The sequence below is a fragment of the Pristiophorus japonicus genome, chromosome 8 (genome assembly GCF_044704955.1).
Source record: "Pristiophorus japonicus isolate sPriJap1 chromosome 8, sPriJap1.hap1, whole genome shotgun sequence".
Taxonomy (NCBI): Eukaryota; Metazoa; Chordata; class Chondrichthyes; family Pristiophoridae; genus Pristiophorus; species Pristiophorus japonicus.
The window spans coordinates 8,645,814-8,662,994 of record NC_091984.1 but is presented as its reverse complement, the minus strand read 5'-3'; positions in this window follow the sequence as shown (position 1 = coordinate 8,662,994).

The following is a 17,181-nucleotide window of genomic DNA, read 5'->3' as shown; positions in this document are numbered from 1 at the left end:
AGTCAACCCCCTCATCCCCGGAATTAACCTAGTGAACCTTCTCTGCACTGCCTCCAAAGCAAGTATATCCTTTCGTAAATATGGAAACCAAAACTGCATGGAGTATTCCAGGTGTGGCCTCACTAATACCTAATATAGCTGCAGCAAGACTTCCCTGCTTTTATACTCCATCCCCTTTGCAATAAAGGCCATAATACCTTTGGCCTTCCTGATCACTTGCTGCACCTGCAGACTATCCTTTTGCGTTTCATGCACAAGTACCCCCAGGTCTCGCTGTACTGCAGCACTTTGCAATCTTTCTCCATTTGAATAATAACTTGCTCTTTGATTTGTTCTTCCAAAGTGCATGACCTCACACTTTCCAACATTATACTCCATCTGGCAAATTTTTGCCCACTCATTTACCCTGTCTATGTCCTTTTGCAGAATTTTTGTGTCCTCCTCACGCATTGCTTTTCTTCCCATCTTTGTACCGTCAGCAAAATTGGCTACGTTACACTCAAGTCCCATCTTCCAAGTCATGAATATAGATTGTAAATAGTTGGGGTCCCAGCACTGATCCCTGCGGCACCCCACCAGTCATTGGTTGCTAACCAGAGAATGAACCATTTTGCCCGACTCTCTGTTTTCTGTTCGTTAGCCAATCCACTATCTGTTCTAATATATTACCCCCAACCCTGTGAATTTTTATCTTGTGCAGTAACCTTTCATGTGGCACCTTGTCACATGCCTTCTGGAAGTCCAAATACACCACAACCACTGGTTCCCCTTTATCCATCCTGTTCATTACATCCTCGAAGAACTGCAGCAAATTTGTCAAACATGACTTCCCCTTCATAAATCCATGCCGACTCTGCTTGACCAAATTTTGCTTTTCCAAATATCCTGCTACTGCTTCTTTAATAATGGACTCCAACATTTTCCCAACCACAGATGTTAAGCTAACTGGTCTATAGTTTCCTGCGTTTTGTCTGCCTTCTTTTTTAAATAGGGGTGTTACATTTGCAGTTTTCCAATCTGCTGGGACCTCCCCAGAATCCCGGGAATTTTGGTAAATTCCATCCAATGCATCCATTACTTCTCATAAGACCCTAGGATGCAAGCCATCAGGTTCAGGGGATTTATCTGCCTTTATCCCATTATCTTACTGAGTACCACCTCCTTAGCGATTGTGATTGTGTTAAGTTCCTCCACGCCTATAGCCCCTAGACTATCCACTGTCGGAATATTGTTCGTGTCCTCTACGGAAAGACTGATACAAAATATTTGTTCAGAGTTTCTGCCATCTCCATGTTCCCCATTACTAATTCCCCCGTCTCGTCCTCTAAGAGACCAACATATACTTGAGCCACCCTTTTCCTTTTTATATACCTATAGAAACTCTTGCTATCTGTTTTTATATTTTGCACTAGTTTACTTTCATAGTCTATCTTCCCTTTCTTAATCATTGCTTTTGTCATTCTTTCTTGGCTTTTAAAAACTTCAAAGTATTCTGTCCTCCCACTAGTTTTGGCCACTTTGTATGCTCTTGTTTTTAATTGGATATTGTTGTGTACCTTTAGCAAATGACTCCACGAGGCAGGGTATGATACTGAAACTGTGTAGACCTGTCGTCCTTTATTTGCAGCTCCTCGAGTGAGGACACCAAACTGTGAGTTCCTTTATATACTGGGTTACCTGCAGTGTGCAATAACCCTTAGGTCTCCAACAGCAGCACCCTCTGGTGTACAGGTAATGTGTGTACAGTGTAAGGGTACATTCAGTATTGCATAATAGTGTTACAGACATCACACAGTAAACAGGCATGCATATACAACAACACTCCCCTCTAAGCATTTTTTATATCCTTATTATCATGACCAGGGGAGGTGATCAATGGTGTACTATGGGAGGTTGTGATGAGGGTTGTGTGTTACCAGGTGTGACCCCTGTGCTTGAGGCTGGTCTCATACGTTTCCCCTCCCTCACACACAGACCATGTGGGTGTCACTGTTGTGGGATCCCTCAGGGGGATAACCACAGCAGCAGTGGGTGTGTTGTATATTCTATGATGTGAGTAGTTGTGGGGTGGTGGGCAGGGCCACATGACTGGGTGGGCTCCTTGTCCACCAATTGGGATGAGGGTCAGGTCATCCCAGGTTTTGCCAGGGAAGCTGGAGGGTATTGGCCTCACGCTCCTGATGTTGGCCCTGGTGACCAGGGGTTGTAGAGCTGGTCTGGTGCAGGTTGCCATTGGTGGTGGCTGGGGTGCCCATTGATCACTGTCCCTGTAGTGGGTCTGCTCTCACTGGATGTGTGTGCATCCTGCAAGGGCATCACATTTGTTCCAAAGGTCCAGGCTACATGATCAGCAAGCCTGCTGGACCTGGGGGTCTCTCACAGAGGGATTCCATTGGCATCAGCATAGTCCCTTTAGGACCCAATGTTCTTTGGCAGTGTCCGACCAGTATACACGACACCTTTGCTCTGATCACACATAGTCGAGCCTGCATTGTACATTCTAGCCTATGCATCACTTTTGGGTGTCCTGGTCTCAACAAACATGGTTACATTAGGCATTTCAAACTCACTATCATTATTGTTAAGCATAATAAACTTGTTCTTAACCTTACTAACACCTGCATTCTTCTCATTAGTCTCATTAGTTAAACCAGCATCACAATTCATGGTTACATTGCATACATTTTCATACTTGCACCCTTTTATTGCATCTTTAGATTTAAAGTCCTTGTATTCAAATAGTTGAAACTGTCCCTTTAAATTTCTTTGGTTACCGGTCTCCTTTAAGGGAGCCTCCCAATCCGATTGGCCGCTCGGTGCCACGTGTCGCTCCTCCAATGCTGCCCCTCGTGGTATGGCCACGGGCATTTAGATTACAGTTTCTTCTCTTCGTGGTTCGACTGCCATCTTCTGGCTCTCCCTCAGGTGGGCTGTGGTGGTCTTCTCTTCCACAGGTTCGGCCCTGGATGTCGGGAATCCATTTCTTTCGTCGATGTTCACCTCTTGGAGTGCTGCCCCGGCCCGGAAAGTGGAGTTTGGATCCTCGGTCCTGGAGATTTCGCCGGGGTGCTGTGGAGTCGTCACTGCACCGTCGAGCTGGACAGTGGGGCCTCCCCGGATGCTGCGATGGATCCACGTTGGAGGTCGATTGCCAGAGACCAGAGGCAGACGCAATTTCACTTGATGTGGACTGGGTTCATCCAATTCCTGCCCAGCAGCGTGGGACTGTCGCCGGCTACAATCCACAGGGGGAGTTTGTTCAACACGCCGCCCTGGGAGACCTGGACGTCTGCACTGCTAACGATTTGGATTTTATCTTTGTTGTAGGTGAGCAGCTACACCTGGACAGGAGACAGTTTCGGTCGATTGGCGGGATTTATCCTCAGTTTTTCAAAGGTCGTTTGGCTCAACACAGACTGACTCGCCCCTGTGTCGATTTCCATGGAAACTGGGACCCCGTCCCGTTGATGCCCACTTCCATCTTCCATGGAGAACTTTCGGTGGAGCAGGTATAGATACCATACTCTTCTTCCAGGGTTTGAACAACTTCACCATCATCTGTGTCGGAGCCCGGGTGATGAGCCAACTCATCAGAGACGCGGTGAGTACAGCTTTTTCTGCACATTCTTTGGAGGTGCCCTTTCTCTTTGCAGCCTTTGTATGCATAGTCTTTGTAGCTGCACTGGTGGGTCCTGTGGTTTCCTCCACAGTGCCAGCACGGGGCCATCCGGTTTGCCCCATGTGACAGACTCAGTGTTGCTGGACTCGGGTCAGCCTTCCTGCATTTCGAAGTATCCATGCGGTGCACTGTGCTCACCGGTTTAGAGTCGTGGGTCAGTATTCGCTTGGAGTCGCCGGCTGAAACCATGTAGGCCTGGCTCACTTGGATTGCTTTCTGCAGGGTGACCGTGATGTCAGCAGAGAGCAACTTGTGCAGGAGGCCCTTGTGGCCGATTCCAATGATGAATATGTCCCTTAGGGCTTCATTTAGATGGTCTCCAAAGTCACACGGAGCAACCAGTCTTCTTAGGTGTGCAGCATACTTCGCAATTTCTTGGCCCTCAGGTCGCCGGTAAGTGTAGAACCAGTGCCTGGCTGTGAGGATGCTTTCTTTCAGTTTTAGTTGTTCCTGTATGAGTGTTACAAGTTCCTCATAGCTTTTGGTGGTTGTCTTCGCTGGGGCTAGCAAGTCCCTAACGAGACAATGGATGGAGGGCCCACAACTGCTAAGCAGGATGGTCCTGCGCTTGTTCGGTCATGTAGCCGGTATGTTCCTATCCAGGTCGTTGGCTACAAAAAAATGTTCAAATCTTTCCACAAAAGCGTCCCAATCTTCCCCCTCTGTAAATTGCTGAAAGTTGCTGAGGTTACACATGTTTGAGCATGTAGTTCGTGACCTCGTATCCTCGTCTCCAGTTATAGTGTATGTAGATAACTTTAGCAAATGACTCCACAAGGCAGGGTATGATACTGAGACTGTGTAGACCTGTAGTCCTTTATTTGCAGCTCCTCGAGTGAGGACACCAAGCTGTGAGCTCCTTTATATGCTGGGTTACCTGCAGTGTGCAGGTAACCCGTAGGTCTCCGACAGCAGCACCCTCTGGTGTACAAGTAAGGTGTGTACAGTGTAAGGGTACATTCATAGAAACAGAGAAACATAGAAAATAGGTGCAGGAGTAGGCCATTCGGCCCTTTGAGCCTGCACCGCCATTCAATGAGTTCATGGCTGAACATACAACTTCAGTATCCCATTCCTGCTTTCTCGCCATACCCCTTGATCCCCGTAGTAATAAGGACTACTTTTTGAATATATTTAGTGAATTGGCCTCAACAACTTTCTGTGGTAGAGAATTCAGTGTTGCATAACAGTGTTACAGACATCACACAGTAAACAGACATACATATACAACATTCTGCTTCTTAGACTGTCCCCCAGAGTCGAGGATGACTTGCTTCCACACTACAGTTCGAAGGTGACTGATGAGACCAATGGGGGATCTACAGTCTCTGTCACAGGTGGGGTAGGTAGTGGTTGGAGGGACGGATGGGTGGGGTTCTTGATGTATCGTACGCTCCTTCCACTGTTTGTACTTGGCTTCCGCGTGCTCCCGGTGAAGAGACTTGAGGTGTTCGGTGCCTTCTCGGATGCTTCTCCTCCACTTTGAGAGGTCTTGGGCCAGGGATTCCCAAGAATCGGTGGGGATGTTACATTTTTTCACAGAGGATTTGAGAGTGTCCTTGAAGCATTTTCTCTGTGCTCCTGGGGCTCACCTGCCGTGATGTAGCTCAGAGTAGAGCGCTTGTTTCGGGAGTCCAGTATCGGGCATGCGGACAATGTGGCCCGGCCATCGGAGCTGGTCGAGAGTGGTCAATGCCTCGCTGTGGGTTTGGTTGACCTAGGTTTGCAGTTAGAAATGTAGACAAACTGCATGCATTGGGTATACTGAGGAATGATCAGCGGTGGAACCGTGTCGTTTATTACCACTGCCACCTCCTTGGATGTGAAAGAGGCAGCTTGGTGAGATAATTCATCAATGAAACCTGTCGGCCCACAGATGGATTCCTTCATGAGTGAATCTTCAGTTCACCAATTTTGATGGACAAAAGTCATGTCGGCAATAACAGTCTCACTATCAAAAGAAGTATTGAATGAAACCTGATGTAGAAACATAGAAACATCGGAAATAGGTGCAGGAGTAGGCCATTTGGCCCTTCGAGCCTGCACCACCATTCAATAAGATCATGGCTGATCATTCACCTCAGTACCCGCTTCCTGCTTTCTCTCCATACCCCTTGATCCCTTTAGCTGCCAGGGCCATATCTAACTCCCTCTTGAATATATCTAACGAACTGGCATCAACTACTCTCTGCGGTAGAGAATTCCACAGGTTAACAACTCTCTGAGTGAAGAAGTTTCTCCACATCTCCAAATGGCTTACCCCTTATCCTTAGACTGTGACCCCTCTGGTTCTGGACTTCCCCAACATCGGGAACATTCTTCCTGCATCTAACCTGTCCAGTCCCGTCATAATTTTATATGTTTCTATGAGATCCCCTCTTATTCTTCTAAACTCCAGTGAATACAGGCCCAGTCGATCCAGTCTCCCCTCATATGTCAGTCCTGCCATCCGGGTAATCAGTTTGGTGAACCTTCGCTGCACTCGCTCAATAGCAAGAACGTCCTTTCTCAGATTAGGAGACCAAAACTGAATACAATATTCCAGGTGAGGCCTCATCAAGGCCCTGTACAACTGCATTAAGACCTCCCTGCTCCTATACTCAAATCCCCTAGCAATGAAGGCCAACATGCCATTCGCCTTCTTCACCGCCTGCTGTACCTGCATGCCCACTTTCAATGATTGATGAACCATGACACCCAGGTCTCGTTGCACCTCCCCTTTTCCTAATCTGCCGCCATTCTGCCTTCATGTTTTTGCCAACAAAGTGGATAACCTCACATTTATCCACATTTTACTGTATCTGCCATGCATTTGCCCATTCACCTCACCTGTCCAAGTCACCCTGCAGCCTCTTAGCGTCCTCCTCACAGCTCACACCGCCACCCAGCTTAGTGTCCTCTGCAAACTTGGAGACATTACACTCAATTCTTTCATCTAAATCATTGATGTATATTGTAAATAGCTGGGGTCCCAGCACTGAGCCCTGCCACACCCCACTAATCACTGTCTGCCATTCTGAGAAGGACCCGTTTATCCCGACTCTCTTTTTCCTGTCTGCCAAACAGTTCTCTATCCACGTCAATACATTACCCCCCAGTACCATGTGCTTTAACTTTGCACATGAATCTCTTGTGTGGGAACCTGTCAAAAGCCTTTTGAAAGTCCAAATACACCACATCCACTGGTTCTCCCTTGTCCAGTCTACTAGTTACATTGTCTTCCCTTAACAAATCCATGCTGACTGTCCCTGATTAATCCGTGACTTTCTAAATGAAGATTTATCCTGTCCCTCATAATGTTTTCCAAATAATTTTCACATCACCGAGGTTAGGCTGACTGACCTGTAATTAGTCGGTCTATCCCTTTCTCTGATAGAGCCTCTGCTATTTCCTCGCTTGCTTCTCTTAACAGCTTTTAAAGATGTTAAACCCCTAAATACTTACTCTCTCACTCTGTTTATTTCACCTAATATTTCACACTCCTTCTCCCTAATTGGAACAAATGCATAGAAAAAACATAGAAACATAGAAATTTACAGCACAGAAACATAGAAACATGGAAAATAGGTGCAGGAGTAGGCCATTCGGCCCTTCGAGCCTGCACCACCATTCAATATGATCATGCAACTTCAGTTCCCCATTCCTGCTTTCTCTCCATATCCCTTTATCCCTTTAGCCATAAGGGCCACATCTAACTCCCTCTTGAATATATCTAATGAACTGGCATCAACAACTTTTTGTGGTAGAGAATTCCACAGGTTCACAATTCTGAGTGAAGAATTTTCTCCTCATCTCGGTCTTAAATGGCTTACCCCTTATCCTTCGACTGTGACCCCTGGTTTTGGACTTTGCCAACATCGGGAACACGCTTCCTGCATCTAACCTGTTCAATCCAGTCAGAATTTTATATATATTTCTGTGAGATCCCCTCTCATTCTTCTAAACTCCAGTGAATATAAGCCTAGTCGATGCAGTCTTTCTCCATATGTCACTCCTGCCATCCCGGGAATCAGTCTAGTGAACCTTCGCTGCACTCCCTCAATAGCAAGAATGTCCTTCCTCATATTAGGAGACCAAAACTGTACACAATATTCAAGGTGTGGCCTCACCAAGGCCCTGTAGAACTGCAGTAGAACCTCCCATCGTGTCCGCGCAGACCGAAATGTTAGTCCCACCTTTTTTTTAAGGGAACATACTTGCTTTGAAACCTCACAATCTCCTCCTTGAATACCTCCCACTGCTCTGACACTGATTTACCTTCAAGTAGCTGTTTCCAGTCCACTTTGGCTAAATCACCTCTCAGCTGAGTAAAATTGGCTTTTCCCCAATTGAGAACTTTTATTCCGGGTCTATCATTGTCCTTTTCCATAACTACCCTAAATCGAACTGAATTATGATCACTAGTACCTAAATGCTCTCCCAATGATACCCCTTCCACCTGCCCAGCTTCATTCCCTAAAACTATCCAGAACCACCCCTTCCCTTGTTAGGCTTGCTGCATACTGGCGAAAAAAATTTCTCTTGAATGTATTTTAGGAAGTCTGCACCCTCATTATCTGGTCATTATCACATTGCTGTTTGTGGCAGCTTGCTGTGTGAAAATTGGCTGCCGTGTTTCCTACATTACAACAGTGACTGCACTACAAAATTACTTAATTTATCTCCAACCAGCTATTTAACCCCACAATTCAGGAAACACAGAGAAAGTTTATTAATTTCCATTGCACATTTATTTCCAGATGATAAACTTCTCACATTTAAGTTGTTGAAATAAGGTGACTTGATAAACGACGGACAGGAAAAGACCTGCTGCTCCATCCAGCTTGTCCCACACAACCGCGATGCTCTGTACCCGCAGACAACATTCGGCGACGACTTGAAACCGTTCGATGAACTGTCCTGAATTCTCCGTTCTGTGTCGTTCCAGCTCGCACGGAAACCGTTCTCAATCTTCTTTGTGAAAGTATTAACTGTCACACCCTTTAATTTGCCATTCCGTTAGGCCGTGCCATACTCAGTGAATTGGAATTGAGTTACAGAGCCAGCAATGCTCGGATGAAACATCATCTCCTAAACATTAACGGGCTGAAGGGGGGAGGGTTGAGGGATGGGGATGGGGGGGGTGGGGGGTGGTAGGGGATGTGGACCTAATTATCGGGATGCATCGGCAAAATTTGTCTGGGAAAATGTTTTTCACCTCTCTCCCCGACTCCCGTGCTGTGTTAACTTTTAGCACACTCCAGAACTCAGCTTGTTGACACCCAAAGACAACCCAGAACGAGGAGAATCCATTCACTTCCCTCCCCACCAGACACGAGAGACAAGCAGGTGGCTTGAAGATGCCGTCACTTGAAGAATGAAGAGGAGCTTACGAGGGAACAGCTTACAAGGGAGCTGACCTTCAGTCGGGTATTCTCCACACACTGCTGGCGGCTAACCAAGTAGCCGAGGAGGATGGGAACAGCGGCTTAAGTGACCAGGATAGACATGATAAAGTGATCATTACCCGTGAATGCCTCACACTGGGATACCCTAATCTGATGGGCATTCCATCTCAATAGCCAGCCCACCAATCAGAAGCTGGCAAGATCCAAATCCAGGTCCTGATGGTTCAGTTTACTGTTTCGATCTGACGCCGATGCCCGTGAATAACACTCACTTTGATCAATTTGTCCCTTGGAGCCAGAGTCAGTTCCCTTGCAGGATCTGCCCTTCTCACCCTGAGTACCAGTTGATCAATGTCCAATAGTGTGTGGAACATGTTGGAATGAAAAATAAAGATTCCCTAAATGAAAAGCAGGCTTGACTTTAATCTTCAAATGACTCCTCTGTGAAGTCAGACCGGCAATATTTAACACCAGGGTGTATGAGAAGCACGGTTTGTGAGGCAAGTAATGGGTTAAGAAAGAACCACCTTCTGCTGCGATGTTCTGTAACAGCCTGGAGATCAGGCAACCCTGAGCAACAGAATCTAGAAACGAAAGAACGAAAGGCTGTCCAGCCTCCGCTCTGACTGCCTGAGGTCCTCGAGCAGAGAGGTGATTGTCTGCTGATAGGAGCAAGTCGATTGATCTGGTAACCCCCAAAGTCCAAAAGATACTCTGTACTACCTCCATGTGGATCATCCACGGGTCAGGGCGAACCACAGAGCAGCTGAGTATGCTGACTGTAGTATTGTCCACCCCGGCCTAATGTGCCAGCAAGATTGTCACCCCGTCATTCAAGCACCAATGGGAAGGGACAAGTCAACTTGACAGGTGCCCAGGAGAGGATCCCAGACAGTAGAACTACCCGACTACTGCCATACTGTCTGTCTGTAGACATAGAAACATAGAAATTTACAGGGCAGAAGGAGGCCATTTCGGCCCATGGTGTTTGCGTCAGCCGAAAAAGAGCCACACGGCCCTCAGTCAGCAGCCCTAAAGGTTACATACAAACCTATGAACAATAACAGAAAGGCAAAGAGCACCCAGACCAACCAGTCCACCTCACACAACTGCGACACCCCTTATACCGAAACATTCTACACACCACCCCAACCGGAGCCATGTGATCTCCTGGAAAAACCCAGTCCAATTTAGGGAGAAAAATCTGGGAAAATTCCTCTCCGACCCATCCAGGCGATTGACAAGATCAAACCCTGGACGTATTCTATTCCCTGCAGTACTTACCATTATATTTGTGCCATCCAACAAAAGGTCATCCAGTCTAATCCAAATTACTAGCTCTAGGTCCGTAACCCTGCAGGTTATAACACTTTAAGTGCCCATCCAACCATATATTAAAAGTGGTGAGGAATTCTGCATCCACCACTCTTCCAGGCAGCGAGTTTCAGATCCACACAACCCTCTGCGTAAAGAAGCCCCGCCCTCAAATCCCCTCGAAACCTTCCACCAACCACCTTAAAACTATGCCCCTCGTAATAGATCTCTCCACCAATGGAAATAGACCCTTGCTATCCACCATGTCCAGGCCCCTCAATATTTTGTACACCTCAATGAGGTCTCCTCTCTACCTTCTCTGTTCCAATGAGAACAAACCCAGCCTATCCAATCTGTCCATTAACTAAGATTCTCCATTTCAGCCAGCATCCTAGTAAATCTCCTCAGCACCCTCTCTAGTATAATCACATCCTTCCCATAATACCAGGGCCACACCCCGACCAGAACTGCATGCAGTACTCCAGCTGTGGCCTCATAGAAACATAGAAACATTGAAAATAGGTGCAGGAGTCGGCCATTCGGCCCTTCGAGCCTGCACCGCCATTCAATGAGTTCATGGCTGAACATGCAACTTCAGAACCACATTTATGCTTTATCGCCATACCCCTTGATCCCCCTAGTAGTAAGAGGGATCAAGGGATATGGCGAGAAAGCAGGAATGGGGTACTGAAGTTGCATGTTCAGCCATGAACTCATTGAATGGTGGTGCAGGCTTGAAGTATTATACAATTTAAGCATAACCTCCCTGCTCTTATATTCTATATCTAGGCCAGTAAAGGCAAGCATTCCATGTGCCTTCTTAACCACCTTATCCATCTGGCCTGCTACTTTCAGGGATCTGTGGACAAGCATTCCAAGGCCCCTTTGTTCAGCTGCACTATTAAGTGGCCTAACGCTTAATGTGTATACCCTTTCCTTATTAGCCCTCCCAAAGTGCATCACCTCACACTTCTCTGAATTAAATTCAATTTGCCACAGCCCTGCCTGGTAGATTGATATCCTGCTTCAGCCCAAGACTTTCCTCTTCATTATCAACCATAGACATGCTGACTTACCCTCACCGAGTCTGAAAGTGTACAATGTCCTATTATATCTTTCACACCCCGAGCCTGCTGAAATGACAAGTCAGCTCATCCATGTCCACTGGCCTTGAAGTCCATTTCTCCTGAATGATGCAGCATTACCTGAAGAGCCTGATGTCTGGAGCCCAAATGCCTGGAGGACACTGTGCCCCAAGACCACCATCTCTCGTTCAGATGATGCGACAAAGGACAACTGTGGAAACATTCCTGGCCGAGTGATAGACATCAAGAATGCTCAACTGGAGACATATCTTCATTCATTGACCTTCAGGATGACTATCTCTCTCTCAGTGTGGATGGTGACCATTATGCCATATACCCACTCGTAGATAGTTCCTCTGATGGTCAAACGGAAACATAGAAATTACAGGTATTTACAGCGCAGGAGGAGGCCATTTTGGCCCATTGTGTCCGCGCCGGCCGACAAAGAGCCGCACGGCCCTCAGTCAGCAGCCCTAAGGTTACATATCAACCTATGGACATTGATGGAAAGGCAAAAAGCACCCAGCCCAACCCGTCCGCTGGAGACATGTGATCTCCTGGGAGAGGCAAAAACCAGATAAAAACCCAGGCCAATTTAGGGAGAAAAAATCTGGGAAAATTCCTCTCTGACCCATCCAGGCGATCGACACTAGTTCAGGAGATCACACCGTGGCCATATTCTATTCCCTGCAGTACTTACCATTATATCTGTACCGTCCAACAAAAGGTAATCCAGTCTAACTCCAATTACCAGCTCTCTGTCCATAACCCTGCAGGTTACAGCACTTTAAGTGACAATCCAAATATCTCTTAAAAGTGCTGAGGGTTTCTGCATCCACCACTCTTCCAGGCAGCGAGTGCCAGATTCCCACAAACCTCTGCATAAAGAAGCCCCCCCTCAACTACTCTCTAAACCTTCCACCAATCACCTTAAAACGATGCCCCCTCGTATTGGACCTCTCCACCAATAGAAATAGACCCTTATTATCCACTGTGTCCAGGCCCCTCAATATTTTGTACACCTCAATGAGTTCTCATCTCAACCTCCTCTGTTCGAATAAGAAGAAGACCAGTCTATCCAATTGTCCTCATAACTAAGATTCTCCATTCCAGGCAGCATCCCAGTAAATCTCCTCTGCACCCTCTCTAGTACATTCACGTCCTTCCGATAATACGGCGACCAAAACTGCGCTCAGTACTCCAGCTGTGGTCTAACCAAAGTATTGTACAATTTAAGCATAACCTCCCTGCTCGTATATTCCATAAAGGCAAGCATTCCGTATGCCTTCTTAACCACCTTATCCACCTGGCCTGCTACTTTCAGGGATCTGTGGACAAGCACTCCAAGGTCTCTTTGTTCATCTACACTATTAAGTGGCTTACCGCTTAAAGTATCTACCCTTTCCTTATTAGCCCTCCCAAAGTGCATCACCTCACACTCTCTGAATGAAATTTCATTTCTACTGCTCTGCCCACCTGACCACTAGATTGATATCCTCCTGCAGCCCATGACTTTCCTCTTCATTTTCAACCATAGACATGCTGACTTACCCCGCACTGAGTCTGAAAGTGTACAATGTCCTATTATACCGTTCACACCCCGAGCCTGCTGAAATGACAAGTGAACTCATCCATGTCCACTGGCCAGGAGCCCATTCCTCCTGAATGTCGCAGCATTACCTGAAGAGCCTGATGGCTGTAGCCCAAATGCCTGGAGGACACTGTGCCCCAAGACCACCATCTCTCGTTCAGATGATGTGACAAAGGACAACTGTGGAAACATTCCTGGCCGAGTGATAGACATCAAGAATTCTCAACTGGAGACATATCTTCATCTGTTGAGCCTTCTGGATGAATATCTCTCATTCTCAGTGTGGATGGTGACCAGTAGTTCCTATGGTCAAACATAGAAACATAGAAATTTACAGTGCAGAAGGAGGCCATTTCGGCCCACCGTGTCCGCGCCGCCCGACAAAGAGCCGCACGGCCCTTGGTCAGCAGCCCTCAAGGTTACATATTGTAAGGGATAAATTGTAAGGTTGCAAATAGTTGGTCAGAATTAAACTGAAGGTAGTGAACTTATAAATTGCCGATGTATGTAACACTTGTTTTTTAGGTATAGTACACGTATGTACATTAAACTTAGTAATACTTAAACAGCCAAAGTCAGCAGTTTTATTTAAAGTCCCTGAGGAAGAGATAAGAGGAAGCCTGTACATCCACACTAAGTGTCGGATAGTCTGGGGTAGAGGGCAAAACATAGAAACATAAAACTTAGAAATTAGGTGCAGGAGCAGGCCATTCAGCCCTTCGAGCCTGCACTGCCATTCAATAAGATCATGGCTGATAATTCAACCTCAGTATCCCTTTCCTGCTTTCTCTCCATGCTCCTTGGTCCCTTTGGCCATAAGGAACACAACATTGATGAGAGATGGACAGTTGCATGTACCACTCAGAGCCCGTCTGATAAGAGTCGACAAATCAATGTAACTTCGCTGATAACAATAGACCTATTGAAGATTTTGTGGGAGGATTGCTCCTCTCCTAAACCTGTATAATTTATGCTTGAAAACTCTTGTATTTCGGAGGTTCCACGACTGAACCTTCCCGTGCATTGCTCGTAATAAAACCAGTAAACCTGAGCTTTCGTTTGTTTACTTCCGTGGTTATTATACCGAGGTATCGATTAACTATATCAGTTAGTCCACCTTGAGGGAGAGAAGCCTCCTTTTTACCCCACGAACAGGATGCAGACCCTCTGACCTGGATGATGTGACCTGAATGGCAGTGAGTATGTTTTGTACCACCTGCAGCTGTAGCATTGACGGGGAAGGAGGTAATCTGCATAAAGAATTAGAAGGGGTAATCTGTAGAACAAGTTATAGCGAACCACGGAAGGACGAAAACCAAGGGTGGGATAGGTGTATTGCCTGAAAAAGAAGGACTACAACCTAAGGGAAAGAGGACCCAGCGATCGTTAGAGGAAAAGTAAGATGTATGTCCCGAAGTGTGACACGGTAATAACACGGAGAAGCCGGTATTGATCGTGTGCTGCGCAAACAAAGAAGGAATACAACCTAAAAAGTGGGGTTATACCCCAGGATTCTCGTAAACTGGCCAGTGGGATAAAATGCCGGCTGAGAAAAATGGAAAATTTTAAATGAAAAGTAAAAAATGCTGGAAAAACACGTTGAATTTACAAAGGACAGCGTGTTTTTATCAAAAGATAAAAATGCGACCTTGAAAGCTGCAGCTGCTAGAATGAGAAACAACGATGTTTAGGAAAATGGACTGGAGGAAGATCATCAAAATACAAAACCTCATTTGAAGAAAGGAGATTTAAATTGTCTGTGAAAAAGATATTGGTTTAAATATAAAAACTTAGGAGTTAAACCTGACACAGCTTTGTGCTGAGAGAGAGAAACAAAGATGTTTAACGATGGACCAGAGGAAGTCATCAAAAAAAAATTATTAAGTTCGGATTCAAAAGGGGAAAAAAAATCCAAGTTATGTGACTCAGCAAAGGAAGGAAAAAACCTGGGAATTAGCGAATTCTTTAAAAAGATGGAACCGGCACGGAAGTTTAGATTTTGTGCCGAGAGAAATAAAACACAAGATTTGCTCAGTGAATGGGGCCGTAAAAACAAAATGCTGGAATGTATATAGCTTGTGGGAAAATTGGATTTTAGTAAACAAAATAGTTATTAAAAATGTGTGGTCTCGTCTTAAATCAATGAAACCATCTTTAGCAAGTATTTGAATTGGAAGTTCAGAGAAATTGGAGTTTAATCTAAAATGCTGACTTTCCCAATGAGAAGGTTTTATTATGACAACTTTACTCATGATTTCTGTTGTTTTAACGGATTCCTAATTTCTAAGCAAGTTTTGAAGGCACAAAGATTTGGGAAAATTTTTTCGGATGATTAACCCTTTCCATTGAGAGCTGTTTTATATTGGACAATATTAATTTGGATTTCTTAATAAAAGAAAGAAGACTCACCTGAGAGACAGAGGAAATGGTGGGATCGCCAGAATAAAAATAAAACGAAGAAAGCTGATATAATAATACTCACCAGAGGCCAGATAGATACTCAAAGAAAACAAATTCAAGAGTTGGAAGCTAAGATAAATAAGCTGGAAGAGATAAAGACAAGACCAGACAGATAGTGCAGTGCACAGCCACAGCACCATCACCTACGGTAATAGAGCCAATGTACCCCACGGTGGGTAAGTGTAGTCCACAAACCCACCCTAACAGTAAACCAGACTGGGATAAAGAGTGCGGAGTAGAGTGGGCCCCGGCACATGATAATGGCTATTTATCAGCAGCACCAATACGCACTACCACCATTCCCTTCAACGGACGTAGTGCAGCACACATTACCATACAGGAGGTATCCCTCAGCCCACAGGAGAGACAAATTCTATTGAATATGTTCCCAACCCCGAAGGCAAATAGTAGGAATACAGAATTCTGACAAAAGATTGGAGTAGAATACTGAATGTGATTCAGAAGGCAGGGAAAGGGTAGGGGTGTACGGGGAATGAAAGTGGATTGACTACAAAGACAATTCTGGGGCTGATGACCCTGACAGAAATGTGCAGCATCCTTGAAAACGTTTAAAGACGGACTAGGAGAGGCACATCAAAAGATAATTAAGTTAGGATTTAAGATAGGAGATGATTACGATGAAACTTTGGAAAGGGCAGAACATGTAGCGGAGTTAAAGTTAGAACAAAGGGAAAAAATAGCAAAAATAGCAGCAACAGCGGTAGCAGCAGAGATGAAGGAGGAGGAGACACACCCCACACAGCTCCACTGATATGTTTTAACTGCAATCAGGGAGGTCACTTCAGTAGGGATTGTCCGCAGAAAAGGAAAGGTTACAGAAATTCTAAAGGGAAATGTCACAATTGTGGTAAACTTGGACATTTGGCCAAAGATTGTTGGAGCAAGGGGGAGGTGCAGGAAGGCGAGGCCCCCAACAGGTAAAGAAGGGAACACCATTAACCAGGGAAGAGCTGATGGACAGGCTCAGACAGGTACCAGCACCACTGCCACCACTGCCCCCACCTGAGACCCCTCCAACGAGGATATTATCAACAAGCTCCGATTAGCCAGTACACGCTAGGGGTTGCCGGCCCCCGGCGGATGTATGGGATCACAGCTAGGGCATCCAAGGATGTTTATTAGTGCAGTGTTTGGAGGCCGGCACTGTGATATGCTTGTAGACACAGGAGCGTCCGTTTCCATTACCAAGTTAGATTTGACCCGGACCGGCAGGAGTGTAAACATACAAGGAGTGGGTGGGGGATATCAGAAAGCAACCCTACGTGAGATGGTGTTATTAGAAGTACAGGGAGTAATGCTACCTACTCAGTTTTGCTGCTGTCAGAACACAGGGGGCACTATATTGGGCATCGATACCGTAACGGAGATAGGGGTACTGATAGATCCCCAGCGTAAACCGATAATTTTGGGGGATAAGCACGGAAACCGAATTAAGTTCGAACACCCGGGACACCAGCATCAACGAGTGGCCGGAATAACCCCAATCCAACCCGAGTGGGAAACAAAGGGTGTGTGGGGTAGTGTGTGTCAATTATACCCGACTCTGTGGGCACAATACAGGCAAGATTGTGGATTAGCAGAGACACCACCCATCAAAATTCCTGGACCCGAACACAAAGCTCACCGACAGTACCCATTAAGACC